This window comes from Neopsephotus bourkii, unplaced genomic scaffold (genome assembly GCF_033783945.1).
Source record: "Neopsephotus bourkii isolate Nb327-2 ecotype Australia unplaced genomic scaffold, CSIRO-AGI_Nbou_v1 NB_1524, whole genome shotgun sequence".
Taxonomy (NCBI): Eukaryota; Metazoa; Chordata; class Aves; order Psittaciformes; family Psittacidae; genus Neopsephotus; species Neopsephotus bourkii.
This window is the reverse complement of record NW_026902000.1, coordinates 53,418-66,302: the sequence shown is the minus strand read 5'-3', so window position 1 is coordinate 66,302 and position 12,885 is coordinate 53,418.

The window sequence follows — 12,885 nt, the reverse complement described above, 5'->3', positions numbered from 1 at the left end:
TGAATTGTGCATTAGCTGCACAAAAACCTGTCATGAACCATCAAGAAAATGCTGAACCTTAAAATAACCCCCCTCCACTGGAAAAGTAACTCTTCCAGCTGGAAGTAGTAGTCAAGAACACAGTAAATTTATTTATCATACTACACAAGCTGCATGAAAGAAAAGGGAAGTACAGCAGTGCAGAAAGAAATGTATGGCTGAATCTATGTGATTTGACTACACTTATTCCAGAATCATGACCAGTGAAATAATCATCAACTAAGCTCAGCATGTAACTACAGAGATCCTAATGGTAATGATCATTTTATTTTTAAATGATTATCAGGCAATTTGTTTTGTTTTAAATAAAAAGCAGTCCACTCTCCTTTTTCTATTGGTTTCAGTATTCATTATTAATACGTAATTTGCTTTTATTGCTTTTTTCATAACTTTCATCAAAATCTTATGCTTGTGGTATCACTGTTTGCTGTGAAAATCTTTACAGAGTAGTGAATTATAAACAGCAAAGTCGGCTTATTCTAGAGTACATCGTCTTTTCTAACATAAAATTTTGGTAATTTTCTCAAAAATTCCCCCATGTGGGTAACAAAAGGGAATTTTTCACTCTGCTTTTAAAATGAGGAAAACATACAGCCTCCGAGTGACTGTGGGCCATGGGAGAACTGTGTGACTTCTGCTTTTACCACCTGCCACCTCCACTTTCTTGTATTCACAGCTAACATCACAAGTCCCACCGCATACCAGTGACTCCCATGCACGTCAGTAGGATTTTGGCTGCAAACCCTTGAAGGCAGGGATTAGGTTTAATTTATAAACGTGAACCAATTGTCCTGGGTTCAGCAGCAGCAGTCATTTTTTTCCTTCTTAGCTGGTGCAGTGCTGTGGTTTTGACTTTCAACCTGGGAACAGCGCTGATAACACCAATGTTTTTAGTTGTTGCTCAGTAATGCTTACTCTGACCAAGGATTTTCTGAGTCTCATGCTCTGCCAGGGAGGAGGGGAAGCCAGGAGGAAGCAGAGACAGAACACCTGAGCCAAACTAGCTGAAGAGGTATTCCATACCACAGCATGTCATGCCCAGTACATAAACTGGGGGCAGTTACCTGGAAGAAACACAGAACAGAATGACTGCACAACAGAAGTTCCTCAGATCACTCTGTACATGGGCACTTGCAGGTATCTTCTCATTCCAGGTAGTCATATTGCTGTGGTTTACTGCAGTACCACTCTCTGTCCACACCAGTCCATTGACATGGGTCATCTCTTGCAGCTGTAATATAAACACATCAAGAAGAGTCAGTTCCTGAAACCCAGCTGGACTCAATGCTATGGAAAATAAAGCCACATGGCACAACACGTTTCCTTATCCAGCTCTACTGATGGAACTGAAGCAAGACTTCCTCATAACACGAGAAACCTCCCTATCCCCCAATAATTAGATGTACAAAACCAGCCTTTTAGACTGCTGTAATTCCTATAGTTTTGAGAGCAATTCCTATTCTTCTAAGAGGACACTGTCTATACAAGGTTTGCCATTACAACTACACCCACTGGCAGGGGAAAGGAGAATAAATCACTTTGTCAACCCAACTAAAAATAGCAAAATCCCTGGTGTAGAAACAGATTCACCAACTGCTGGGTACTATTGCAGGCTTAGGTTATGTCATTTGTCATTTTTTGTACTATGCAAATACTCTGCAGTTCTGCTAGACAGTGTCTCCATCTTCACCATGTTAACATTGTGACATATGTTACTAAAGCCTTTCCAGTGCTGGCAAGGTCAGCACGAATGCTCAGCAACTCCAACATTTTTTTCTATCTTTTCTATGAGGAATAGAAACCCTGGCTGGAGAAGGTGCATTCATTGCAAGACTTCTTGTCTTCTTTCAGGTACGGGTTATCAGGGGCAGACAGAGGTTAGATTGGGTTCATAAAAAGACACAGAAAATGCAGACTGCTGGAAGAATCACAGAACCATCTCATTTTCCTCCCTTCCCTGTTCTAAGTTCATATGGAAACTATGCATGATTAATTTTTTAAAATTGGGAAATATGATGCCTAAGGCATCTCTAATCAACTTGCTGGCAAGGTACATATGACTGCTGCAATCCTGCACGACCAATAAGCTACATAGAATTTTAATACACAAATTACCACTTGCCACTTCAAGATAATGACTACCTACGAACCCATTTAAGAAGTGTGTGCATGTGCATCAACAAGAGGGATAAATTGCAAGCTCCTTCAGAAGAGGAGGTGGCAAAATGAGGTTTTTACCAGATGAACTATCTCATAACACTTGAGAATGGTAAAAGGAGTCATCTAGGCGAGGTAACCTCACAGAGTACATCTGCTTTACAATTCTCCAGGGTCAGATAATGACAGCATAACTAAAACAAGAAGTAAGACCACCCATCAACATAACAACACCCAGCATTAAAGTAAAGCCAGTAGTCTACCAAATATACTGGCATGGACATATCTCTGGACAGAGAAAATGTTGATAACTGAGGAAACAACACTAGGGAAAAAAAGAGGGTTTGGAGGGCACACCTATCTACTATAAAGAAAAGAACCACCTGAAAAAACTGCATCATTTCCCACCACTGTGCTTGTCCTTCTGACCTGTCCCTGAGCATCTCTGCTTTTCAGACACGTCCATATAATCCTTCTGGGCTACAAAAAGCCCTCACAGCAAAAGGTGGTGTACTTCCTCTGCTTATCTAGCATTACCCAGCCCAGCCATAATTCAGGTGCAGCCAGACAGAGATTGAGAGGTCACTGGTTATTTTGAAGCTCCATCTCTCTAAGAAAAGCTTTTCCCATGGATGTTACCTATCAGTTGAAGTAATCGTGTGTACTCTAGAATACATCAAGACAATATTATGCTAAACCCAAATCTACAGCAAACTTCTCTCCAGCTACACAGAAATAACATTATATATTATTATGACACAGTGATGGGCAAAATTTGGCAGAAAATGTTAAGACATAAAAATGCAAGAAGCTGCTCAAGAATAGAAAAAAAAATATATATCAGGACCCAAATAAGCATGGCTAGGAACATTATTCTTACACTTGGGACTAGCAGACCCTGGGAACACAAAAAAAATCACAAGAAACAACCTATTGCTGCCTGACTCTGCCACAGTCAAGCAAGGGAAGAGCTAGCTTCAGAAAACAGCCCAGCTTTCTAATTAGTTTCACAATCATGCATGAATGTATTCAGAATACAAGAGGTGACAATGAGAAATACTGTAATGGATCAGAAAACTGTAGGGTCGTTACCACTATGAGTAGATCCTGAGATAATAGTTTCATTGCAGTTAGTTTTCTCTGTGTTTTTAGAGTATAAACCCAACATGTGCACAAAATTCCTAAATGTTTGATTCTTGGTACTTTATATAGGGTACATAAGTATAAACACACAACTCTACACTACCTCATATCAGTAGGATGATAACCATTTGACCTGTAGACAGTGTGAAGACGCAGACACAACACTATTTGCTAGAAATTTTTGAGCACAAGATGTCTTCCTCCTATAGACAACTGCAAGGAATTCCCAAAAGAGAAACAGAAGCTGGAAGGTGGATTTGGCATTTCAAAAAGACTTTTACAGATATTTGCATTCAATGCAATAAAATAAGTTAACTAACTTAGAAAAATAAAAATAAAGTTCAGTTACAGATTAAAAAACTCAAAAGGAGTGGGGTTTAAGGCAAAAGATCATTGAGTTACAGGATGCTTAAGGGAATTGTAATAACATTAATGCTCTTTGTTGTGTTTATTGATGAAATGGGAAATGAGATAAAAAGGGGAAAAAATTAATGATGGCACAGAAGTAGTAAGAATTCTGAGAAACAAATTCTGAAGTCATAGTAATATTTAAGTATGGAGCAACATGGTGCCAGACAGAATTGAATCTAGGCAAAGACCAGCTGTTAACAGAGATGTCTTGTGAATTACCGCAGTTACTGAAGAGCAATAGTAAGAACTGTCGATGCATGAAAAAAGTCAGAAGAAGAATACTTAATTACAAACTTTAGAATACCCTTTCTGAACATCTCCAGAAATACACTCTTTATTACCATTTGCAGCTTTATGAAGAACTGGAGATCCATTTCTACTCTACATCTAATATTTTGATCTTGTTTATGCAATCCAACAATGCCAGCTCCCAGTTTTGCAAAGAGTTCTTGGCTTTGTTTCTGTTAACAGTTCTGTTCTCCCCAGCCGTTGCCCTCAAAGAAAGCCACCAATTACATCAGAAGTCAATGATGAGCCCCAAAGTCATCACTGACTTTGGAGGAGTTAAGAGAATGCACACAGCATCTGAGACAACAGTGGTATGTGGACAGCAAGTAACACTTAGTTAAACAAGCTTGTTTACTACTTGAGCATACAACATAGCACATCTTCCAGAGTAATGTCACTTATTCAGGGCTAGCAGGATTTTATGTTAAAAATGCTGATTGATTTTTTCTTCTAAGGACATATGACTCCAAATACCCAACATAAGCTGAGACAGCTCTAGCACCTTATTACTCAGGTTTTTACAGAATTTCTTTGCAGGCTAGCTCTTCTGCTTAAAGCTTGTCTCTTTCTGTGATTAAAGTCTACTTTAACAACAACACATAAAACAGGCCAGAAGATGCTTTCCACTGAAAGCCTATATTATAATGCACAGCTTCTGTACTCCTTCTCTGCTGAAAACTCTGTGTGAATAAGTGTTGGAGATGGACATTTTGTAAGGTTAGAGCATAACATGATACATGCCTACGTTCCTCACTTTCCCCTGACAGCTGCCTCATACTCTGGTTTTCTTTCTGGAAACTGCATATCACTGCATGTCAAGTCAAAAATGCTTGAGGTCCATGAGGAAGCGTTTCTACCTGTTCCAACTTCGCTGTTAGCACTTTGTCCATCAAACACTCAACATACTTCAAACCCAGATGAAGATGTTACAGGATTATTCATCATCCTTATAGGTAGTTAAATGATACTGTTCTTGTTTGTTTGTTTGGTTTACCTCCACTTCATGTTAACATTAATATTTTCTTTTTCATATACATGTCCTCACTAATTTATAGAATAACAGGAGGAAATCTTAAGAACATTTAATTGTCATAGTCATGTTCCCAGCTCTTTATCTTTTGGTACTTAAAATCAGACCAGAATGCAAAGACAGAGGATTAGCTTAGGCTGTAACTGAGGTAAAAAGGTTTTGCAACTCTAAAATTGTAATAACTACAGTAAGAAAAGAGATGGAAGGGAATATCGTGCAAGGGAATATTTAGTCACATATGAACAACCAGAGCAAAAAGCTAAGCTGTGCAATTGCCTTGCTTCTGTGGCAAGGGATGCTAATGCTAAGTTTTTTGCTGAAGAGGACACTGCTAAAACTCAGCCTTTGTGATGAGGACATGGCAGTAAGTACTTCTGATCTTGTGTCCTGTGGGCAGCTTTTGGCAATGAAGTCTCTAATACACTTGGCTGCACTTTTTTTGTTTCTTAATTATCGTTATTTTTACTATGACAGACAGTGATTTTTTGTGTGTTAACAGTGATATCAGGCTACAATGGCATCAGCGCTTCTAGCTGCGGGGCTACAGAAGACTGCAAAGCTGTCTACATTCTTCTTCAATGTAGCATTGAGATCAGTGCTAGTTGACACCAGTAGTAGGAGCTTCATGAAAGCCAAGTAATTATACAGTTAGCTTTCCTTTAAAATACATTCTATAGCTGCTATAACCTGTTAATAACTTTCTGCAATGTATGAAGTATCTCTGAAAGTCACACACTAGGCAAAATATGCCTGATCTCTCTTTAATCCCACTGATAATTTTCCAGAATGATGTTATTGTTCAATTACATTATTCTTCTGGTAATACAACAGGAGATGAGGGTGGGTACTGAGTCATTACTCAAGTCTGCAGTTGTAACATGCTTTTTCAGCACTGATGCAAGGGAAAGGTGGTGTCACTTTGAAATTCCAACAGAGGAAGATGGAAAAATTCCAATTAATCCCAAATGCACAAAAATAGAGAAGGCTGTACAGATCTGAAGTTTCCATTAGAAGGCTTATGAGATGACAAAAATATAAAAAAGCTTAAATGTAAATTTATCTTTATGTGAGTAAACCCCCCTGCATAAATATAACAAAATCTCTATAGAGAATAAGAATTTTCCTAAAATAAAGATACCTCACTGGCTCTACATGGATGTGCCAGTCTCTTACCTGCAGAAAAAAAAAAAAAAGTGACTTCCATATACTGAAGGCTTGATTTAACAAGTGAATCCCTTAGAGTTTTTATGACGCCCATAGACAGTAATTCGCATCCAGCAAGGCTGTTGTTCTTACCACAAAGATGAAAGCCTGTTGAAGATGAACAAGTGTGTATGCCTTATTTCATTTTGCAAGGTTGCAAACATGTTGATTGCAACACAGGAGCAATTTTTGAAAAACTACTACCTGCATACCTGAAAGATATGATGAGCCAAAAGATAACCTTCCAGTGTTCCTCTAACCTGTTGTAGAGTTACCAGCAACATCTCTGCACTATCACAGAGGCAGTTTTCTAGCATGAAAATAAAATAATGATATCTTATTAAGAGAGAAAACTGAAGCCATCTATTGTCTGTACAAATGACTCAGAATGATCATATGCTTTAGGAGCATTTCCCCATCCCAAAGCCACCACATAGGATTATTCCAAAACACACATCACAGTCATTACACGAAATAGATGGTCTTTCAAAGCAATGACAAATTCAGAGTCTAGTTAGGGTCAATAAAGGTCAGGTAGGAACTTTATAAAACCAACTGTCAGTCAGAGCATCCTAATTAAATTTCTGCTCAGGTCAATGACCAGCATCTCCTGTGGTGCCCCTGATCCCCTCCCTTCCCACCTTCTCCATTTCCCCGTGAAACTTGTCAATACTGTCGCACACTCTTAAGAGACTATTTGCATTTCAGGGGTAGTCAAAGTTAAATTTGTATAGCTCAGTCTTTCAATGTGAGATAAAAGTAAGATAAAATAAGCACACCAATATGAAGATTTTCTCTCAGAAGACACCATAAACACTTAGAGGAATGACTTTGTTATCTTTACGCTGCCCTGGGGACAACTTTTCTCTTTCTTAACTCAAAACTTTTCAATAAAAATAGAAAAATCCCCAATAGGATAACTTGCAGCAAATTTTACTGTATATTTTTCTTAACATTGCCTATCTTATTTTACAAATAGACTTTTTTGGGCTCCAGGCAGAAGAGCTTATGAGCTCCTAGCACATCCCAGTTCCAGTGGGCTTCACAGATTATTCATGTCTATACACCCCCCTCCGATCTAGCAACTAAACGTCACCATAGACATGCTAAAGGGAGGTACATAAAATGAAAAACTTTAATTGTAGCACCTAAAATCCAGGCTCACTGTTATTTTGCTGTTCTGCAGAGACTTTCTTTCAACTACTGCTTTATTTGTATTATATTTGTTTTGGTCTACACAAGAAGTAAAGTCCTTCCCTACATCAAAGTTGTTCTGAAATAAATCCATGGAAACCTGTGTGGATATAGCACCTCTTCATCTGCAATCAGAATTTGGCCTAAAGTCAGGATTTATAAACCTGGCAGTAAAATTTATGGCAGCACTTAAAAATGACACAGTTTAATTAAAATGAGAGATGCTAGAGTAGATATTTTTTTTTTCCTCATTTTTATAGTTTCGTGGCCAGACTGCTGTGGTAATTGAAGACTCATCTTAGTACTATGATCTTCATCATAATTATTTTTCTTTGTTTAATGTTCAAACAAAGTTTCGTTTCTATCTTCCATTTCATTTTACAGATTTTGATCTTACTAGCAGCCTGGAGAGCCTTGTTTAATTCTACTACATGTTAGGACCAAAGAAGAGGACTAATTAAAAAGAAAAACTGGGAAGGACAAAGAAGGTTCAGGGCAAGGTGGGCGGGAGCATCATAACAACAATTGCCAATAAATGCACACATAATCAGCAAACAGAATTATCAAGGTATTATTCCAAGTAGTAGTCTCCTACCTGCGTAGTTCTGCCTTTCCTCACTAGGTCTGGAAGCAAGTTTCTGCTTGTATATTCATGAGGCCCTCAAACATCAAAAATTTCCTCACACATCTAAATGTTTTCTTATCTATTTATTTCCATTCATTTTATGAAAAAACATAGGACAATTTTAAAGATCATATAGCCCCTCTTTGCGAACTGAAAACCAAAGCAACATGAAAATCTATTCATTACAGAAATCATGAGTTCCAAGTATTAATCGTGCTACAGTTAAAATGTGTCAACCCAACTATCATTCCCTTATAATGATTACAGCCAAAATGCTATCCTCAAATTTGGCCTAGCTGACTTTCTAAAACAAGTGCTAGCAGACATAAAATATTACTCTGCCAGTAAGGAAAGAGTAGATCAGAATCTGTCATACTAAGGAGCTTAATAAAGCAGAAGGGCCACGAGGTCACTGTTGAATTCTCACAGCTTTAAGAGGAATTCACATGCATAGACACTGTCTTATTCATTTGAAATGCCTTCAGGTATATTTCTGCCTCAGCTGACATTCCACCTGGGCATGGGTATTCCATAGATCCTGTATCACAATAGCCAACCATATAGAGGTTGCATCAGCAGGTATAGTTGTCTATCCCAGTTAAGCACCTGAATCGCTTTTATCTGTCTTTCACTGCCTGCAAACTGTAAGCTTGTAAAAACATTCCTTGTAGCAGTACTATTCCTGGTACTGCATTGTCCAACACAATCCATTGACACTGGGATATTCAACATTCCATTTTATAAAAAGGTCATATTTCTTCTTCTTCCTGCATTGGTATAATACAAGATACCAAAAAGGCATGCAGGATTTAAACATGTGGAAGTTAGACTGCCCTTGAGATCAAGTATATTTAATTATCAAATTTATGTATCAAACTTGGACAGATTGCATTGCAAGGTTCTTCAGAACAAGTCATAATGTTAAGAATCAAATTGCAGCTTCCATGCTCATGGTCCAACTGCATCCCAACTCCATCAAAATGGAAATCTAGGCACCCAGACTAGACAGAAGCTTTGGCAAGCTCTTCCAGGCATCTTGCAAGGGGATCCAGGACTCCAGGGAACACTGTAGAGCTCCCCTGCAATTATCTAGATGTCACTGTAACATTAAATGTGCATTTCCTCTCTAAAATTAACCCTGAGTCCCATATTCAGAAGGAATAAGAAAGATTAGCATTTAGAAAACAAACAGAATTATTCTCCTTAACTATTGGGGTTTCAGGAGACTCTGGCAGAAATTACCAGCAGACACTTGCTTTGAATTACAAAGAGTAACAGGGAGACATACTTGTTAAGCTTTCAAAACTGATTTCATTTCTTTTACACCAAAGAAATCATACAGTGCTCAACACTTCTAATTTTCAATCACAGCTAGCCAACCTTGATCCCATGGTCTCTTATTAATTTTTCCTTCTCGCACTCTCAAGCAGCTATATTAGTTCTCCATTTTCATGTGCTTTTATCCTGTGTGATTTAGATTCCAGTGGTCAAACTGAGAACTTCTATTACAGGTATCACTTAAATTGGATGAAGGGCTTCAGACTGCTTCTGTTAACAGAGAACAGTTGATTGTTTGTTAGTGATATGCTTTTAGCTTGTTTTTGAGACACTACTGCTGTTTTGCATCTAAGAGGTAATTCAGCACTTTTAACATTGCCCAGACACAAAAGGTCAATTCAAGAGAGCTGCATTATAATGCAAATATCACACAGATGCAAATCTTATTCTATAGACACATCTTGAAACAGAGTACCCCTCAGGCTTTTTCCCTAGATGGAGCTATTTAGGACGACTTCCATACATACATTTTCAAAGAAAGGGAAGAGAAAGAAGTACCAAATATTATATTTACTTACTCTGCATTCAGAAATAGCTATTGAAGTAATTAGTATCCTATTTTCTTGGATGTATAGACAGTAGCACTTATCAAAAAGGATTAACACATCAGGTATTGTATCAAGTTATCTTTAAAGTCCAGTGCAAAGGGAATAAGACTTGTCATACCTTGATGGTGTACTTCTTACTGTGGCTTTAGGCCTGGTTTAATTTATGGAGAGCATAAAATCATTTGTAATTAAAAATCAGTATTATTATACTTTATAAGATGGCAACTGAGAAAGGCCAACATTTTCAAGCAAGCCTTGACCTCCAGTAGGTGAAAATTTGCAGATTTATGCTCCTCAGGCTACTACTCCTCCTGGGTTTATGATTAGTCTGAATTTCCCCAAAACATATATTTAACTGCCAACATTTAGTTTCAGATGACTAAGCTTTAATGGGTCACGTAAGGTATGCTTCATAACATTCAACTATAGATTGCACCATAGGCTCTGCTAATAACAAAAAGGCATTTTTAGGGCCCCAGGATCATTCATCCTTGTTCCATTCCCTGCAAATTGAGTTTAGCAGCTTCCTCAGAGGGAGACACACCATAGAGGTCTACATTTGAGCAAATGAATCCGCCTCAAAGAGGCAAGGGGCAAGTTCCCACTTCGCAGTGGAGGGATGGGTGAAGATCCCTGAGCTAGTGGTGATGGAGCTGGCATATGGACAGACAGCAGCAAAGAGCCACACAGCAAAATTAGTCTGGGACCCAGGAGCAGCAGAGTGCTGCAGTCAGAGCACTAAGTTTGCTTTCCAGACAGCTCTGCTTGCAAAGCCACATTCACAAAGAATGCTCCTCTATATCAGGAAATAGTATCTTAATTTTATTTGTTGAATATAAACAGTTGGATATTATTCAGCTTCAAGTGAGGCCCACCAATGCACTATTTATAATGACCACTTGCTGTCAGAATACTTTCAGACGTATATTCAAGGTTCATTTATATTTTACATGTCTGGAAAAAAGGTATTATTCATCATACTAAAAAATATGTGACAAGGGAAAGTAAATAAACACCACTTGTACTGCAGAATTGGACTTTTAAACTGGTGAAAAACCTGTATTTCAATACCTCTGGATATTTAAGGGCAAACAACAACTTTTTTTTTTTTAAATGTCTAATGCTTGATGGAGTGTTAACTTCACAGCTATAGATGATTATACCTCACTTCTACAATACAGGTCTGTTTATGTATCTGTCTACATATCTCTTCATGAAAACACAGGTTAGTTTACAAGACCTCACATTTAAAGTTTTCTGGAAGCGAATTAAAAAAAAAAAAATCCTACCAAAAAAACCCAACAACTAAAAGCTTTCCTGCCATGAAAGTCCCTATAAACACTGGATAACAGTAAATCACCCTCTAACAGTACACAATTAAATAAAGTCTTTCAAATAAAAAGATTACTTAATCTACTGAGAAAAAAACTGCTGTTATGCTTGGATGTGCTTTAAAAAGGAAACATTTTGTAACTGGTGACTTCAACAGAAAAGGTTTTCTTAATCTTCTCTGTCTGGCACTTAGAAGATTCATTTCTATCTGCTTTAAGTGTTAATGGGAGTATGAACAATAGTTATTAAGGACTTCCTTGAGGAGCTTTATTGGAGCAGCATGTGTTTTTCTCTTTCAAATGTACTGGAGTTTCGAAGTTAAAATTATTAATAAATAGTAAAAAAATATCTGTTCTCTGTATTTGTTTTCTCTAAGTTAGAGTGTGTCCATTTTCGGAGAATATGCTTTGGATATGACATCAGGTAAAATCTAGAGGGCATTTCTCTTAGGAATGTCTCCAACCTGTGACAAATCCATTGCAAGTTAAAATCTCCAGCAGTTATGTTGAGACTTCACTCAAAAAATTAACTTCAATAACCGTTGAGATAGAGATCCATGTCAGCAGTTTCCATAGCAAATCTGATCACTCTACAAACACTGTATCTATACCAACTGTCAGTTCTACCTATAAATTTAGCCTTTGGCATTAGAACAGAAACATGAAAGTCATGTACTTTGTTCCCAGCACAACACTAAGATAGGGCTGCCTGTGCCCATTTTCTTCTGAGGAAGAACAGAATGATACTCCCACTTTATACCCTCAAGGTCTGACACCACATTTTAGTAAATAATGCTTTACCCTTCAGATGCCCATTAGGATTAACTACCTGTATGTGTAAGGATTAAATTTCAAGAAGTAACGTGAAACAAGGCTGAGTAAAATGGGACAAAATAGAGAACAGGAAAATACACTATGTTTCCTGCCCACAGCTCATGTGCTCAAGGGGTGCTGCTTGACTTCTTTGTTTTGCCATGTTTCTTCTGCTCTCACAGTTACAGACTTGAATGCTCTTCTAGAAGCTTGAACCCTTAAGATATTAAATACCATAAGAAAGTGTAACATCTGCTCTGGAAAACAATCCTCACCTAGCAGGAGGATTTAATTTTAATGCTTTATATAGTTCTTAAACTTATAATTATCAGAACTATAGAAAGCAACGCATGACCTACAACGCTAGTTACTCAACATGTCAGTGTTCAGTGAAACACTTTGGCCAGGAACATTATAAACAAATAAACACATAGTTCTGTAGCAGTTTTATCTCTGTTACTTTCGAATTAATCAGAAATCAGTAATTTGTTTTGCTGACTACCCAGTCCTGGCTTTCTCACAACAGAGTAATACAATTTTGCCTCCATTTCAATGAGCAACACCAGGACAGTAATTTGAACTTCTATGCAAAACTTAAGCTGATTTAAACTTTTCTCTCTTTTTTTTTTTTTTTTTTGTAGGAAATTTCACTGCATTGCAACTGGTTCACACTTGGGGTTTTCTTTCTCATACGAGCAATGTAGGATAGAATAGTTACCCTAAAAAATTAATAAATCAATCTCTCTTGCCCATATTTCTACACAC